Source organism: Oncorhynchus tshawytscha, linkage group LG08, assembly GCF_018296145.1.
Source record: "Oncorhynchus tshawytscha isolate Ot180627B linkage group LG08, Otsh_v2.0, whole genome shotgun sequence".
Taxonomy (NCBI): domain Eukaryota; kingdom Metazoa; phylum Chordata; class Actinopteri; order Salmoniformes; family Salmonidae; genus Oncorhynchus; species Oncorhynchus tshawytscha.
Genome location: NC_056436.1, coordinates 86,416,069 through 86,434,962, shown reverse-complemented (window position 1 = coordinate 86,434,962; position 18,894 = coordinate 86,416,069).

The window sequence follows — 18,894 nt, the reverse complement described above, 5'->3', positions numbered from 1 at the left end:
GGGCTGGGGCTGTGGGGCTGGGGCTGTGTGGTGGGCTGTGGGCTGGGACTGTGTGCTGTGGGCTGGGAGTGTGGGCTGGGGCTGTGGGCTGGGACTGTGTGCTGGGGCTGTGGGCTGTGTGCTGGGGCTGTGGTCTCTGGGTTGGGACTGTGTGCTGGGGCTGTGGGCTGTGTGCTGGGGCTGTGGGCTGGGAATGTGTGCTGTGGGCTGGGACTGTGTGCTGGGGCTGTGGGCTGGGATTGTGTGCTGGGGCTGTGTGCTGGGCTGTGGGCTGGGACTGTGTGCTGTGGGCTGGGACTGTGTGCTGTGGGCTGGGGCTGTGGGCTGGGGCTGTGTGGTGGGGCTGGGGCTGTGTGGTGGGGTTGTGGGCTGGGGCTGTGGGCTGTGGTGGTGGGGCTGGGGCTGGGCTGTGTGGTGGGGCTGTGGGCTGGGGCTGGGGCTGTGAGCTAGGGCTGTGTTGTGGGGCTGTCGGCTGTGGGGTGTGTGGTGGGGCTGTGGGCTGGGGCTGTGGGCTGTGGGCTGGGGCTGTGTGGTGGGGCTGTCGACTGTGGGCTGTGTGGTGGGTCTGTGGGCTGGGGCTGGGACTGTGTGCTGTGGGCTGGGACTGTGTGCTGGGGCTGTGGGCTGGGGCTGTGTGGTGGGGCTGTGGGCTGGGGGTGTGGTGGGGCTGTGGGCTGGGGCTGTGTGTTGGGGCTGTGGGCTGTGGGCTGTCGGCTGTGGGCTATGTGGGGCTGGGGCTGGGGCTGTGGGCTGTGTGGTGGGGCTGTGGGCTGGGGCTGGGGCTGTGAGCTGGGGCTGTGTGGTGGGGCTGGGGCTGTGGGGTGTGTGGTGGGGCTGTGGGCTGGGGCAGGGGCTGGGGCTGGGGCTGTGGTGCTGGGGCTGTGGGCTGCGGCTGTGTGCTGGGGCTGTGGGCTGTGGGCTGTGTGGTGTGGCTGTGGGCTGTGGGCTGGGGCTGTGTGGTGGGGCTGTCGACTGTGGGCTGTGTGGTGGGGCTGTGGGCTGTGTGGCGGGGCTGTGGGCTGGGGCTGTGTGGTGGGCTGTAGGCTGGGACTGTGTGCTGGGACTGTGTGCTGGGGTTGTGGGCTGGGACTGTGTGCTGTGGGCTGGGACTGTGTGCTGGGGCTGTGGGCTGGGACTGTGTGGTGGAGCTGTGAGCTGTGTGGTGGGGCTGTGAGCTGTGTGGTGGGGCTGTGGGCTGGGGCTGTGGGCTGGGACTGTGTGCTGGGGCTGTGGGCTGTGTGCTGGGGCTGTGGGCTCGGACTGTGTGCTGGGGGCTGGGACTGTGTGCTGGGGCTGTGCGCTGGGACTGTGTGCTGGGGCTGTGGACTGAGACTGTGTGCTGTGGGCTGGGACTGTGGGCTGTGGGCTGGGACTGTGGGCTGAGACTGTGTGCTGGGGCTGTGGGCTGGGACTGTGTGCTGGGGCTGTGTGGTGGGGCTGGGACTGTGGGCTGTGTGCTGGGGCTATTGGCTGTGGGCTGGGGCTGTGGGCTGGGGCTGTGTGGTGGGGCTGGTGGGGCTGTGGGCTGGGGCTGTGTGGTGGGCTGTGGGCTGGGACTGTGTGCTGTGGGCTGGGACTGTGTGCTGGGGCTGTGGGCTGGGGCTGGGGCTGTGGGCTGGGACTGTGTGCTGTGGGCTGGGACTGTGTGCTGGGGCTGTGACTGTGTGGTGGGGCTGTAGGCTGGGGCTGTGGGCTGTGTGGTGGGGCTGTGGGCTGTGTGGTGGGGCTGTGGGCTGGGGCTGTGTGGTGGGGCTGTGGGCTGTGTGGTGGGGCTGTGGGCTGGGGCTGTGTGGTGGGCTGTGGGCTGGGACTGTGGGCTGGGACTGTGTGCTGTGGGCTGGGACTGTGGGCTGGGGCTGTGGGCTGGGACTGTGTGCTGTGGGCTGGGACTGTGTGCTGGGGCTGTGGGCTGGGACTGTGGGCTGTGAGCTGTGTGGTGGGGCTGTGAGCTGTGTGGTGGGGCTGTGGGCTGGACTGTGTGGTGGGGCTGTGAGCTGTGTGGTGGGGCTGTGGGCTGGGGCTGTGGGCTGGGACTGTGTGCTGGGGCTGTGGGCTGTGTGCTGGGGCTGTGCTGGGGCTGGGGCTGTGTGCTTGGGCTGTGGGCTGGGATTGTGCTGTGCTGGGGCTGTGGGCTCTGGGCTGGGACTGTGTGGGGCTGGGGCTGTGGGCTGTGTGGGGCTTGGGCTATGGGCTGGGACTTTGTGCTGTGGGCTGGGACTGTGTGCTGGGGCTGTGGGCTGGGGTGTGCTGGGGCTGTGGGCTCTGGGCTGGGACTGTGTGCTGGGGCTGTGGGCTGTGTGCTGGGGCTGTGGGCTGTGGGCTGGGACTGTGTGCTGGGGCTGTGGGCTGGGGCTGTGTGCTGGGGCTGTGTGCTGTGGGCTGGGACTGTGTGCTGGGGCTGTGGGCTGGGGCTGGGGCTGGGGCTGTGGGCTGGGGCTGTGTGCTGGGGCTGTGGGCTGTGTGGGGTTGGGGCTGACTGGTGCTGGGGCTGTGACTGGGCTGTGGGCTGGGACTGTGTGCTGCTGTGGGCTGGGACTGTGTGCTGGGGCTGTGGGCTGGGGCTGTGTGCTGGGCTGTGTGGGCTGGGTGGGCTGGGACTGTGTGCTGGGGCTGACTGGGCTGTGTGCTGGGGTTGTGGGCTGGGACTGTGTGCTGGGGCTGTAGACTGGGACTGTGTGCTGGGACTGTGTGCTGGGGCTGTGGGCTGGGACTGTGTCCTGTGGGCTGTGGGCTGGGGCTGTGTGCTGGGACTGTGGGCTGTGTGCTGGGACTGCGGGCTGTGTGGTGGGGCTTTGGGCTGTGTTGGGCTGGTCTCATCCGTTTTCTGATATTCTGTTTTCGAGCCTCTTTCATGTACAAATCATAGTCATCTGCAGAGCCCTCCTCTCTCTGTAACACTCTGGAGAGGATGCAGACGAGGAGAGTTGACAGGAGAGGAGACAGGAGACGAGAAGGGAGGAGAGGGGACAGGAGAGGAGACAGGAGAGGAGAAGGGAGGAGAGGGGACAGGAGAGGAGACAGGAGAGGAGAAGGGAGGAGAGGGGTCAGGAGAGGAGACAGAAGAGGAGAAGGGAGGAGAGGGGAGAGGAGAGGAGACCGGAGGAGACCAGAGGAGTGGGGACAGGAGAGGAGACAGGAGGAGAGGAGTATAGACAGGAGAGGAGAAGAGACAGGAGAGGAGACAGGAGGAGTTGAGAGGAGACAGGAGTAGAGGAGACGGGAAGGGAGGAGAGGGGAGAGGAGAGGAGACCGGAGGAGTTGAGAGGAGACAGGAGTAGAGGAGACGGGAAGGGAGGAGAGGAAACAGGAGGAGATGAGAGGAGAGGGGAGGAGAAGGGAGGAGAGAGAACAGAGTAGAGGAGCACTGTGGAGACACTCATGCCTAGCAGGCAATATGTCTCCAAGACTGCCTCTCTTTGATCATTGTTTTATGAAAGGCACCAGTCTCTCTCTCCCTGACAAGCATCTGGGATACACCAGAATGGCACCCTATTCCCTAAATAGTGCACTACTTTTGACCAGGGCCCCAGTAGGACTCTGATAAAAAAGTAGTGCACTATATATGGAATAGAGTGGCATTAGGGTTGCAAGGCCTATTACTGCAGCTGCAGCCAGAGGAGGGGCCTGACTCAGAAGGCACCTGGGAACCCGTTGGGCTCAGGGGGCTGTTGGGAAGGCACTGTGCACCGGTCCCTATGCTGCTGGGGGAGGAGAGAAACACATCAACCCTCAAACCATTCTCTTCCCTTCATGCCAATCTATTGATTATTTAATAGAGTTAGACAACAACATGTTTTTGTTGTTCAAGTCTGGATGCTCTTTAGTTTTGACGCTCGCAACAGAAAAAGAAGACTCTGTATTTTTGACAACTGTGAGATAAAGATCAAATCAAAGTTTTTGTTTTGACAATTGAGGTAATAAATACAGGTCTCCCAGAAGTCTGTTGCTGTCGTGACACTATCCATGGTTGTTTGATTTAACAGGTAGATTAACACACCTGATTTAACACACAACTGATATAACAGGTAGATTAACACAACTGATTTAACAGGTAGATTAACACAACTGATTTAATAGGTAGATTAACATAATTAATTTAACAGGTAGATTAACACAACTGATATAACAGGTAGATTAACACAACTGATTTAACAGGTGGATTAACACACCTGATTTAATAGGTAGATTAACATACTTAATTTAACAGGTAGATTAACACACCTGATTTAACAGGTAGATTAACATAATTAATTTAACAGGTAGATTAACACAACTGATTTAACAGGTAGATTAACACACCTGATTTAACAGGTAGATTAACATAATTAATTTAACAGGTAGATTAACACAACTGATTTAACACACAACTGATATAACAGGTAGATTAACATAATTGATTTAACAGGTAGATTAACACACCTGATTTAATAGGTAGATTAACATAAATGATTTAACAGGTTCATTAACATCATTGATTTAACAGGTAGACTAACATAATTGATTTAACAGGTAGATTAACATAATTGATTTAACAGGCAGATTAACATAATTGATTTAACAGGTAGATTAACACAACTGATTTAACAGGTAGATTAACACACCTGATTTAATAGGTAGATTAACACACCTGATTTAATAGGTAGATTAACATAATTGATTTAACAGGTAGATTAACATAATTGATTTAACAGGTAGATTAACACACCTGATTTAACAGGTAGATTAACACACCTGATTTAATAGGTAGATTAACATAATTGATTTAACAGGTAGATTAACATAATTGATTTAACAGGTAGATTAACATAATTGATTTAACAGGTATATTAACATAATTGATTTAACAGGTAGATTAACACAACTGATTTAACAGGTAGATTAACACACGTGATTTAACAGGTAGATTAACATAATTGATTTAACAGGTAGATTAACATAATTGATTTAACAGGTAGATTAACATAATTGATTTAACAGGTAGATTAACACAACTGATTTAACAGGTAGATTAACATAATTGAGGTACATTAACATAATTGATGTAACAGGTAGATTAACATACTTGATTTAACAGGTAGATTAACATAATTGATTTAACAGGTAGATTAACACAACTGATTTAACAGGTAGATTAACACAACTGATGTAACAGGTAGATTAACACTACTGATTTAACAGGTAGATTAACACACTTGATTTAACAGGTAGATTAACATAATTGATTTAACAGGTAGATTAACATAATTGATTTAACAGGTAGATTAACACACCTGATTTAATAGGTAGATTAACACACCTGATTTAACAGGTAGATTAACATAATTGATTTAACAGGTAGATTACATAATTGATTTAACAGGTATATTAACATAATTGATTTAACAGGTAGATTAACACAACTGATTTAACAGGTAGATTAACACACCTGATTTAATAGGTAGATTAACACACCTGATTTAATAGGTAGATTAACATAATTGATTTAACAGGTAGATTAACATAATTGATTTAACAGGTAGATTAACATAATTGATTTAACAGGTAGATTAACACACCTGATTTAATAGGTAGAATAACACACCTGATTTAATAGGTAGATTAACATAATTGATTTAACAGGTAGATTAACATAATTGATTTAACAGGTAGATTAACATAATTGATTTAACAGGTAGATTAACATAATTGATTTAACAGGTAGATTAACACAACTGATTTAACAGGTAGATTAACATAATTGATTTAACAGGTAGATTAACATAATTGATTTAACAGGTAGATTAACATAATTGATTTAACAGGTAGATTAACACACCTGATTTAATAGGTAGATTAACACACCTGATTTAACAGGTAGATTAACATAATTGATTTAACAGGTAGATTAACATAATTGATTTAACAGGTATATTAACATAATTGATTTAACAGGTATATTAACATAATTGATTTAACAGGTAGATTAACACACCTGATTTAATAGGTAGATTAACACACCTGATTTAACAGGTAGATTAACATAATTGATTTAACAGGTAGATTACATAATTGATTTAACAGGTAGATTAACATAATTGATTTAACAGGTAGATTAACATAATTGATTTAACAGGTAGATTAACACAACTGATTTAACAGGTAGATTAACACAACTGATTTAACAGGTAGATTAACATAATTGATTTAACAGGTAGATTAACATAATTGATTTAACAGGTAGATTAACATAATTGATTTAACAGGTAGATTAACACACCTGATTTAATAGGTAGATTAACACACCTGATTTAACAGGTAGATTAACATAATTGATTTAACAGGTAGATTACATAATTGATTTAACAGGTATATTAACATAATTGATTTAACAGGTAGATTAACACAACTGATTTAACAGGTAGATTAACACACGTGATTTAACAGGTAGATTAACATAATTGATTTAACAGGTAGATTAACATAATTGATTTAACAGGTAGATTAACATAATTGATTTAACAGGTAGATTAACATAATTGATTTAACAGGTAGATTAACACAACTGATTTAACAGGTAGATTAACATAATTGAGGTACATTAACATAATTGATGTAACAGGTAGATTAACATACTTGATTTAACAGGTAGATTAACATAATTGATTTAACAGGTAGATTAACATACTTGATTTAACAGGTAGATTAACATAATTGATTTAACAGGTAGATTAACATAATTGATTTAACAGGTATATTAACATAATTGATTTAACAGGTAGATTAACACAACTGATTTAACAGGTAGATTAACACACCTGATTTAACAGGTAGATTAACATAATTGATTTAACAGGTAGATTAACATAATTGATTTAACAGGTAGATTAACATAATTGAGGTACATTAACATAATTGATGTAACAGGTAGATTAACATAATTGAGGTACATTAACATAATTGATGTAACAGGTAGATTAACATACTTGATTTAACAGGTAGATTAACATAATTGATTTAACAGGTAGATTAACATGATTGATTTAACAGGTAGATTAACATAATTGATTTAACAGGTAGATTAACACAACTGATTTAACAGGTAGATTAACACACCTGATTTAACAGGTAGATTAACAGGTAGATTAACACAACTGATTTAACAGGTAGATTAACAGGTAGATTAACAGGTAGATTAACACAACTGATTTAACAGGTAGATTAACAGGTAGATTAACAGGTAGATTAACACAACTGATTTAACAGGTAGATTAACAGGTAGATTAACACAATTGATTTAACAGGTAGATTAACAGGTAGATCAACAGGTAGATTAACAGGTAGATTAACACAATTGATTCTTTAATGTCTCTCTCCCTCTCTCATTCTAGATATGCAAATCCCCACAAAATATTCAATTTAAGGGGCTTTATGGTCATGGGGAAACATATGTTTACATTGCCAAAGCATGTGAAATAGATAAACAAAATTGAAATAAACACAAAAAAATGTACAGTAAACATGACACTCACAGAAGTTCCACAAAACATTTCAAATATCATATTATCTCTACGTGCAGTGTTGTACTAATGTGCAAATAGTTAACGTACAAGAGGGAAAATAAATAAGCAGAAATATGGGTTGTATTTACAATGGTGTTTGTTCTTCACTGGTTGCCCTTTCCTTGTGGCAGCAGGTCACACATCTTGCTGCTGTGATGTCACACTGTGGTATTTCACCCAGTAGATATGGGAGTTTATCAACATTGGATTTGTTTTCAAATTCTTTGTGGATCTGTGTAATCTGAGGGAAATATGTATCTCTAATATGGTCATACATTGGACAGGAGGTTAGGAAGTACAGCTCAGTTTCCACCTCATTTTGTTGGACAGGGTGCACATGGCTCTCAAGAGAAGACGGGTTATGTCTGCCTACGGTGGCCATTCTCAATAGCAAGGCTATGCTCACTGAGTCTGTACATAGTCAAAGCTTTCCTTATGTTTGGGTCAGTCACAGTGGTCAGGTGTTCTGCCGCTGTGTACTCTCTGTTTAGGGCCAAATAGCATTCTAGTTTGCTCTGTTTTTTTGTAAAATCTTTCCAATGTGTCAAGTAATTATCTTTTTGTTTTCTCATGATTTGGTTGGGTCTAATTGTGATTGCTGTTCTGGGGCTCTGTGGGGTGTGTTTGTGTTTGTGAATAGAGCCCCAGGACCAGCTTGCTTAGGGGACTCTTCTCCAGGTTCATCTCTCTGTAGGTGATGGCTTTGTTATGGAAGGTTTGGGAATTGCTTCCTTTTAGGTGGTTGTAGAATTTATTTTCTGGATGTTGTTAATTATGGGCCTAATTCTGCTCTGCATGCATTATTTTGTGTTTTACGTTGTACACAGAGGATATTTTTTCAGAATTCTGCATGCAGAGTCTCAATTTGGTGTTTGTCCCATTTTGTGAATTCTTGGTTGGTGTGTGGAACCCAGGCATCACAACCTCTCTCTCTCTCTCGCTCTCTCTCGCTCTCTCTCTCGCTCTCTCGCTCTCTCACTCTCTATCTCTATCTCTCTCTCTCTGTCTCTCCTTATCTCTCCCCCCCTCTCTCTCTTCCCCACTCTGACTCCCTCTCTCTCCCTCCCTCTCTCTACCTCCACCCATCTTCCTCACCCATCTCCCCTCCTGCTGCGATCATATACAAGCTCGGTAATTCAGTAACGCAGTAAATCAGACTCCAGGGTCACAAAACTCCCAAATAATAACCAAACACCACAGGGGTAAATAAAGGAATAAAAACACATGTTCTATGACCACTTGCATTTAATTTGTTTTCTTTGGGCTTATTTATTTATTTATTTGTGTATGTATTTTGCCTGCAAATGTTGCCTGCGTGGCTTCTCTCTCATTACCATTGCTTGGCTTCTCTCTCGTTAGCATTGCTTGGCTTCTCTCTCGTTAGCATTGCTTGGCTTCTCTCTCGTTAGCATTGCTTGGCTTCTCTCTCATTAGCCTTGCTTGGCTTCTCTCTCGTTAGCATTGCTTGGCTTCTCTCTCGTTAGCATTGCTTGGCTTCTCTCTCGTTAGCATTGCTTGGCTTCTCTCTCATTAGCCTTGCTTGGCTTCTCTCTCGTTAGCATTGCTTGGCTTCTCTCTCGTTAGCATTGCTTGGCTTCTCTCTCGTTAGCATTGCTTGGCTTCTCTCTCGTTAGCATTGCTTGGCTTCTCTCTCGTTACCATTGCTTGGCTACACTCTCTCTCTCTAACTGACTTAACAGGTAGATTGACACAACTTATTTGTTGTCAGTTAAGAACAAATTCTTATTTACAATGACGGCCTCCCCCGGCCAAACCCGGACAACGCTGGGCTAATTGTGCGCCGCCCTATGGGACTCCCAATCACGGCCAGATGTGATTCAGCCTGGATTCAAACCAGGGACTGTAGTGACACCTCTTGCACTGAGATGCAGTGCCTTAGACCGCTGCACCACTTATATTAACACAACTGATTTTACAGGTACATCATATATATATATATATATATGTTTAACCTTAATTGAATTAGGAAAGTCAGTTAAGAACAAATTCTTATTTACAATGACTACCTACCAAAAGGTAAAAGGTCTCCTGTGGGGACACTACATAAAGAGACATGATAAGTCAACTACATAGAAGGGCTGCAACACAACATGACAACAACATGGTAGCAAGACAACATGACAACAACACGGTAGCAAGACAACATGACAACAACACGGTAGCAAGACAACATGACAACAACACGGTAGCAAGACAACATGACAACAACACGGTAGCAAGACAACATGACAACAACACGGTAGCAAGACAACATGACAACAACACGGTAGCAAGACAACATGACAACAACACGGTAGCAAGACAACATGACAACAACACGGTAGCAAGACAACAACACGGTAGCAAGACAACATGACAACAACACGGTAGCAAGACAACATGACAACAACACGGTAGCAAGACAACAACACGGTAGCAAGACAACATGACAACAACACGGTAGCAAGACAACATGACAACAACACGGTAGCAAGACAACATGACAACAACACGGTAGCAAGACAACATGACAACAACACGGTAGCAAGACAACAACACGGTAGCAAGACAACATGACAACAACACGGTAGCAAGACAACAACACGGTAGCAAGACAACATGACAACAACACGGTAGCAACACAACATGACAACATCATGGTAGCAAGACAACATGACAACATGGTAGCAACACAACATAGTAGCAACACAACATGACAACAACACGGTAGCAAGACAACATGGTAGCAACACAACATGGCAGCAGCACAAAACATGGTACACACATTATTGGACACAGACAACAACACAAAGGGCAAGAAGGTAAAGACAATTGTGTCCATGATTGATTCTTTAAACGAAGAGATGGAGATAAAACTGTCCAGTTTGAGTGTTTGTTGCAGCTCGTTCCAGTCGCTAGCTGCAGCGAACTGAAAAGAGGAGCGACTCAAGGATGTTAAATACATTAACACAAATGATTTAACGGGTATATAAACACAACGGATGTACCGGGGAGAGCAACTATTTTACTGTAAGTGCTATGGATTTGTTGTTACAGAGAAATTGTTATTTTGTCTATCGGATGCATTTAAATTGAGTTGATTAGATTAGAATCTGGGTAGGTGGTTCCTGTCTTTTGTTTTAACTAGCAAAGTGCAAAGAAATGTTACATCCGGTTGGGGTAATAAAAGGACTTGCTACCAAGCTCCTGTGTATATCAGACACACACACACACACACACACACACACACACACACACACACACACACACACGCACACACACACACAGTGTTTTCTCTTAGAGATGATTCTGAACTGAAGACACGTGTAATTAGATTAAGTCTTAGCCCGTTGGTGATAGTTAAGTACTATTCAAGTGTTATGTATCTTGTATTTCATGTACACTGGAATTGATTGAGTGTTATTTCTTTCATGACTAATACATCCTGTTAGTTGAATAGAGTAACATCCTGTTTGTTGAATAGAGTAACATCCTGTTTGTTGAATAGAGTAACATCCTGTTTGTTGAATAGAGTAACATCCTGTTTGTTGAATAGAGTAACATCCTGTTTGTTGAATAGAGTAACATCCTGTTTGTTGAATAGAGTAACATCCTGTTTGTTGAATAGAGTAACATCCTGTTAGTTGAATAGAGTAACATCCTGTTTGTTGAATAGAGTAACATCCTGTTTGTTGAATAGAGTAACATCCTGTTAGTTGAATAGAGTAACATCCTGTTTGTTGAATAGAGTAACATCCTGTTAGTTGAATAGAGTAACATCCTGTTAGGGGAACACTTTTTGGTTCTAGGTGAAACCCTTTCTGTTTCCAGGTTCCCAAACCTGTTCTACCTGGAATCAAAAGGGTTCTACATGGAACCAAAAGGGGTTCTTAAAAGAGTTCTCCTATGGGGACAGCCGAAGAACCCTTTTTGGTTCTAGATAGCAACTTTTAACTATATCATGAAGTCCAAGGAACTGTCCGTAGATCTCAGAGATGAGGCACATATCGGTGGAAGGGTAAACAATTTATAGAGTCTTGAAAGTTTCTAAGGGCACAGTGGTCTTCATCATTGGGAAATGGGAAAATATGGAACTACCCTCTGCCTAGAGCTGGCCGTCCGACCAAACTGAGCAACCGGACAAGAAGGACTTTGGTCAGAGAGGTGACCAAGAATCCAATGACCACTCTGACAGAACTACAGAGTTCCTTGGCAGAGATGGGAGAACCTGCCAGACGGACAACAGTCTCTACAGCACTTCACTAATCTGTGCTTTATGGTAGAGCAGCCAGACGGAAGCCCGTCCTGAGAAAAAGACACATGACATCACGCCTGGAGTTTTTCAAAAAAGACACATGACATCACACCTGGAGTTTTTCAAAAAGACACATGACAGACTCTCAGAACATAAAGCAAAAGATTCTGTGGTCTGATGATACAAAAATGTAACTCTTTGGCCTGAATGCAAAGCATTATGTCTGAAGAAAACCAGGCACAGTTCATCACCTGTCTTAACACCATCCCTACTGTGAAGCATGGAGGTGGCAGCATCATGCTTTGGGGATGCTTTTAAGTGGCAGGGACTGAGAGACTGGTAAGGATAGAGGGAACTCACCTCCCGGGTGGCGCAGTGGTCTAGGGCACTGCATCGCAGCGCTAGCTGTGTCACCGGAGACTCTGGGTTCGCACCCAGGCTCTGTCGCAGCCGGCCGCGACCGGGAGGTCCGTGGGGCGACGTACAATTGGCCTAGCGTCGTCTGGGTTAGTGCGGCTTGGTTGGGTTGTGTTTCGGAGGACGCATGACTTTCGACCTTTGTCTATTCTGAGCCGTACGGGAGTTGTAGCAATGAAACAAGATAGTAACTACTAACAATTGGATACCAAGAAATTGGGGAGAAGCGGGGGTAAATTAAATAAAAATGTAAAAAAGGATAGAGGGAACAATGAATGGAGCAAAATACAGGAAAATCCAGCTTCAGATTACAAACAACCTTATACTGGGGCAAGGATTGTTCACATTATAACACAGGAGTATACGTCCAGAGCAAGGCTGGGATGGCTTCAGAACAGGACTGATCAAAAGTATGTGGACACCTGCTCATCGAACATCTCATTCCAAAATCATGGGCTTTAATATGGAGTTGGTCCCCCTTTTTCTGCTATAACACTCTTCTGGGAAGGCTTTCCGCTAGATGTTGGAACATTGCTGCTACAACAGCCTCCACTCTTCTGGGAAGGCTTTCCACTAGATGTTGGAACATTGCTGCTATAACAGCCTCTTCTGGGAAAGCTGGGAAAGCTGGGAAAGCTTTCCACTAGATGTTGGAACATTACTGCTATAACAGCCTCCACTCTTCTGGGAAGGCTTTCCACTGGTGTGGCTGAAATAACTGAATCCACTAATTTGAATATATAGTGTATTTCTGTATTTAATTTTCAATAATTTGCACACATTTCTAAAAACATGTTTTTTTTTTCTCTCTCTCTCTCTCTCTTTCTCTCTCTCTCTTCTCTTTCTTTCTCTTTCTTTCTCTCTCTCTCTCTCTCACTTTCTTTCTCTCAATTCAATTTCAATTCAAGGTGCTTTATTGGCATGGGAAACATGTGTTAACATTGCCAAAGGAAGTGAGGTAGATAATAATGTGTGTGTCAGTTCTCTCTCTCACTCTCTTTCTCTCTCTCTTTTTCTCGCTCTCTCCTTTCTCTCTCTCTTTTTCTCGCTCTCTCCTTTCTCTCTCTCTCTCTCTCTCTCTTTCTCTCTCTCTCTGTTTCTCGGCTACAGGCCGGCTATCAGTTGTGTGGTCTTCATTAAATTATACTTTTTCTATCAATGCACAGGAAATAGAAAGTCCCGCTTCACACCCTAATCCCATTATATAGTGCACTACTTTTGAGAAGAGCCCTATGTTCCCTGGTCAAAAGTAGTGCGTTAAGTAAATAGCGAATAGGGTGCCATTTTGGAGTCATTCTCAGATTGCCTGTGTCATTACCGTTGAAAGGTTAAGGTCGCCATTTAAGTAGTCTCGTCCTGATGATGTCATTTGGTGGAAGCGTGTAAAATACAGATGCCAGGTGATAATACGATGATCAGTGTCACTTAAATGAACACGCGTCAGTATACTGATAGGTTCATTTTCAGGGGTTGAGTTAGATTACAACTCATATGAACACCATTGGCCTTTTGACTCTTACAAAGTCATGGTAAAGTATGCTCAGGCATGCACGGCTTGCAAACCTTTTAAAGTTGAACCACCTTCAAGAGACTCTAATGCTATAGGAGAGAAATAGAGACCGTTTTTTTTCTCTCTTTTCATTTTTAGTGTTTTTGATTTGAGAAGGAAACTGAGAGAGATAAAACAGGCTGAGAGGACCATTCAAGAGAGTATTTTGTAGGTTTGGACTTGATGTAAGAAAGAGACAAACTCAGTCTCAGTCCAGTGTCTCCCATTATCTTTGGTTTCAAATTGGTGAGCAGTGGTTGTCGACTGATATGAAGCTCAAATCCACTGTGTCAGTTCAGTGTGAGATTGTTAGCTGACCGTGTGTGTGTCTTGTGTGTGTGTGTGTGTCAGTTCGGATTGAGATTGTTAGCTGACCGCGTGTGTGTGTGTCAGTTCAGAGTAACATTGTTAGCTGACCCAGTATTCAGTCTGAGGTTCCATGCTCCACTGAATCTCCATGCAATCTAGTCCCGTGGCTGTCCAGAAATTAAGAACTGTGTGTGTGTGTGTGCATTCATTTTATAGGTTTCATCTCCATTCAAAGAGTAGGCCTCTAGAACTGGGTTCAAATATCATTTGTTTTCTTCCTAAATACTCTTAATTCAGCCTTGCCGCTGTGCAAGGTGGGCAAATTTTGCACTTTTGATCCAATTAGTTCCATTGAGTCAGGCAAGATCCATCAAGAGCAGCTAAAAGTATTTGAAAGAAAGCAAATACTATTTGAACCCAGGTCTGTGTACTTCTTCCTGGAGTGACCCAGTGGAAATAGAAGCAGTTAGGCAGGGGTCTCCAACCTTTTCCAACATGAGAGCTGCTGGGAAAAAAATTAAACATGTTGCAAGCTATTTTTCTTATTATTTTTGGGGAGATTTCAAACACGCTTCTCTTCTTCTCTCCCGTGCAACTCTTCTCTTCTTCTCTCCCGTGAAACTCTTCTCTTCTTCTCTCCTGTGAAACTCGACTCTTCTTCTCTCCCATGCAAAGCTTCCCTTCTTCTCTCCCATGAAACTCTTCTCTTCTTCTCTCCGATGAAACTCTTCTCTTCTTCTCTCCCGTGAAACTCTTCTCTTCTTCTCTCCCGTGAAACTCTTCTCTTCTTCTCTCCCATGAAACTCTTCTCTTCTTCTCTCCCATGAAACTCTTCTCTTCTTCTCTCCGATGAAACTCTTCTCTTCTTCTCTCCCATGAAACGCTTCTCTTCTTCTCTCCCGTGCAACTCTTCTCTTCTTCTCTCCCGTGCAACTCTTCTCTTCTTCTCTCCTGTGCAACTCTTCTCTTCTTCTCTCCCATGAAACTCTTCTCTTCTTCTCTCCTGTGCAACTCTTCTCTTCTTCTCTCCGTGCAACTCTTCTCTTCTTCTCTCCCGTGCAACTCTTCTCTTCTTCTCTCCCGTGCAACTCTTCTCTTCTTCTCTCCCGTGCAACTCTTCTCTTCTTCTCTCCCGTGCAACTCTCTCCCGTGCAACTCTTCTCTTCTCTTCTCTTCTCTCTCCCGTGCAACTCTTCTCTTCTTCTCTCCTGTGCAACTCTTCTCTTCTTCTGCAACTCTTCTCTTCTTCTCTCCCGTGCAACTCTTCTCTTCTTCTCTCCCGTGCAACTCTTCTCTTCTTCTCTCCTGTGCAACTCTTCTCTTCTTCTCTCCCGTGTGCAACTCTTCTCTTCTTCTCTCCCGTGCAACTCTTCTCTTCTTCTCTCCCGTGCAACTCTTCTCTTCTTCTCTCCCGTGCAACTCTTCTCTTCTTCTCTCCGATGAAACGCTTCTCTTCTTCTCTCCCATGCAACGCTTCTCTTCTTCTCTCCCGTGCAACTCTTCTCTTCTTCTCTCCCGTGCAACTCTTCTCTTCTTCTCTCCCGCGCAACTCTTCTCTTCTTCTCTCCCGCGCAAAGCTTCTCTTCTTCTCTCCCGTGCAACTCTTCTCTTCTTCTCTCCCGTGAAACTCTTCTCTTCTTCTCTTCTTCTCTCCCGTGCAACTCTTCTCTTCTTCTCTCCCGTGCAACTCTTCTCTTCTTCTCTCCCGTGCAACTCTTCAACTTCTTCTCTCCCGTGCAACTCTTTCTCTTCTTCTCTCCCGTGCAACTATTCTCTTCTTCTCTCCCGTGCAACTCTTCTCTTCTTCTCTCCCGTGCAACTCTTTTCTTCTTCTCTCCCGTGCAACTCTTCTCTTCTCTCTCTGTGCAACTCTTCTCTTCTTCTCTCCTGTGCACTTCTCTTCTGCTCTCCTGTGCAACTCTTCTCTTCCTCTCTCCCGTGCAACTCTTCTCTTCTCTCTCCCGTGCAACTCTACTCTACTTCTCTCCCGTGCAACTCTTCTCTTCTTCTCTCCCGTGCAACTCTTCTCTCCCGTGCAACACTTCTCTTCTTCTCTCCCGTGCAACACTTCTCTTCTTCTCTCCCGTGCAAAGCTCTTCTCTTCTTCTCTCCCGTGCAACTCTTCTCTTCTTCTCTCCCGTGCAACTCTTCTCTTCTCTTCTCTTCTTCTCTTCTTCTCTCTCCGTGCAACTCTTCTCTTCTTCTCTCCCGTGCAACTCTTCTCTTCTTGTCTCTCCGTGCAACTCTTCTCTTCTTCTCTCCCGTGCAACTCTTCTCTTCTTCTCTCCCGTGCAAACTCTTCTCTTCTTCTCTCCCGTGCAACTCTTCTCTTCTTCTCTCCCGTGCAACTCTTCTCTTCTTCTCTCCTGTGCAACTCTTCTCTTCTTCTCTCCCGTGCAACTCTTCTCTTCTTCTCTCCGTGCAACTCTTCTCTTCTTCTCTCCCGTGCAACTCTTCTCTCTTCTTCTTCTCTCCCGTGCAACTCTTCTCTTCTTCTCTCTGCAAGCTCTTCTCTTCTCTCCCGTGCAACTCTCTTTCTCTTCTTCTTCTCCCGTGCAACTCTTCTCTCTTCTCTTTCTTCTTCTCCCGTGAAACTCTTCTCTTCTTCTCTTCTTCTCTCCCGTGCACTCTTCTCTTCTTCTCTTCTCTTCTTCTCTCCCGTGCAACTCTTCTCTTCTTCTCTCCCGTGCAACTCTTCACTTCTTCTCTCCCGTGCAACTCTTCTCTTCTTCTCTCCCGTGCAACTATTCTCTTCTTCTCTCCCGTGCAACTCTTTCTTCTTCTCTCCCGTGCAACTCTTCTTTTCTTCTTCTCTCCCGTGCAACTCTTCTCTTCTTCTCTCCTGTGCAACTCTTCACTTCTTCTCTCCCTGTGCAACACTTCTCTTCTGCTCTCCTGTGCAACTCTTCTCTTCTTCTCTCCCGTGCAACTCTTCTCTTCTTCTCTCCCGTGCAACTCTTCTCTACTTCTCTCCCGTGCAACTCTTCTCTCTTTCTTCTTCTTCTTCTCTCCGTGCACTCTTCTCTTCTTCTCTCCCGTGCAACACTTCTCTTCTTCTCTCCCGTGCAACTCTTCTCTTCTTCTCTCCTGCAACTCTTCTCTTCTTCTCTCCCGCAACTCTTCTCTTCTTCTCTCTGCTCTGCAACTCTTCTCTTCTTCTCCCGTGCAAAGCAACTCTTCTCTTCTTCTCTCCCGTGCAACTCTTCTCTTCTTCTCTCCCGTGCAACTCTCTTCTCTTCTTCTCTCCCGTGCAACTCTTCTCTTCTTCTCTCCCGTGCAACTCTTCTCTTCTTCTCTCCCGTGCAACTCTTCTCTTCTTCTCTCCCGTGCAACTCTTCTCTTCTTCTCTCCCGTGCAAAGCTTCTCTTCTCTCTCTCCCGTGCAACTCTTCTCTTCTTCTCTCCCGTGCAACTCTTCTCTTCTCTTCTCTTCTTTCTCTCCCGTGCAACTCTTCTCTTCTTCTCTCCCGTGCAACTTCTTCTCTTCTTCTCTCCCGTGCAACTCTTTCTTCTTCTCTCCCGTGCAACTCTTCTCTTCTTCTCTCCCGTCTTCTCTTCTCTCCCGTGCAACTCTTCTCTTCTTCTCTCCCGTGCAACTCTTCTCTTCTTCTCTCCCGTGCAACTCTTCTTTTCTTCTTCTCTCCGTGCAACTCTTCTCTTCTTCTCTCCTGTGCAACTCTTCACTTCTTCTCTCCTGTGCAACACTTCTCTTCTGCTCTCCTGTGCAACTCTTCTCTTCCTCTCTCCCGTGCAACTCTACTCTACTTCTCTCCCGTGCAACTCTTCTCTTCTTCTCTCCCGTGCAACTCTTCTCTCCCGTGCAACACTTCTCTTCTTCTCTCCCGTGCAACTCTTCTCTTCTTCTCTCCCGCGCAAAGCAACTCTTCTCTTCTTCTCTCCCGTGCAACTCTTCTCTTCTTCTCTCCCGTGCAACTCTTTCTTCTTCTCTCCCGTACAACTCTTCTCTTCTTCTCTCCCGTGCAACTCTTCTCTTCTTGTCTCCCGTGCAACTCTTCTCTTCTTCTCTCCCGTGCAACTCTTCTCTTCTTCTCTCCCGTGCAACTCTTCTCTTCTTGTCTCCGTGCAACTCTTCTCTTCTTCTCTCCCGTGCAACACTTTCTCTGCTCTCCCGTGCAACTCTTCTCTTCTTCTCTCCCGTGCAACTCTTCTCTTCTTCTCTCCCATGCAACTCTTTCTCTTCTTCTTCTCCCGTGCAACTCTTCTCTTCTTCTCTCCGTGCAACTCTTCTCTTCTTCTCTCCCGTGCAAATCTTCTCCTCTTCTCTCCCGTGCAACTCTTCTTCTTCTCTCCCGTGCAACTCTTCTCTTCTTCTCTCCCGTGCAACTCTTCTCTTCTTCTCTCCCGTGCAACTCTTTTCTTCTTCTCTCCGTGCAACTCTTCTCTTCTTCTCTCCTGTGCAACCCTTCACTTCTTCTCTCCCGTGCAACTCTCTCTACTTCTCTCCCGTGCAACTCTTCTCTTCTTCTCTCCCGTGCAACTCTTCTCTCCCGTGCAACACTTCTCTTCTTCTCTCCCATGCAACTCTTCTCTTCTTCTCTCCCGCGCAACTCTTCTCTTCTTCTCTCCCGCGCAAAGCTTCTCTTCTTCTCTCCCGTGCAACTCTTCTCTTCTTCTCTCCCGTGTGCAACTCTTCTCTTCTTCTCTCCCGTGCAACTCTTCTCTTCTTCTCTCCGTGCAACTCTTCACTTCTTCTCTCCCGTGCAACTCTTCTCTTCTTCTCTCCCGTGCAACTCTTCTCTTCTTCTCTCTCGTGCAACTCTTTTCTTCTTCTCTCCCGTGCAACTCTTCTCTTCTTCTCTCCTGTGC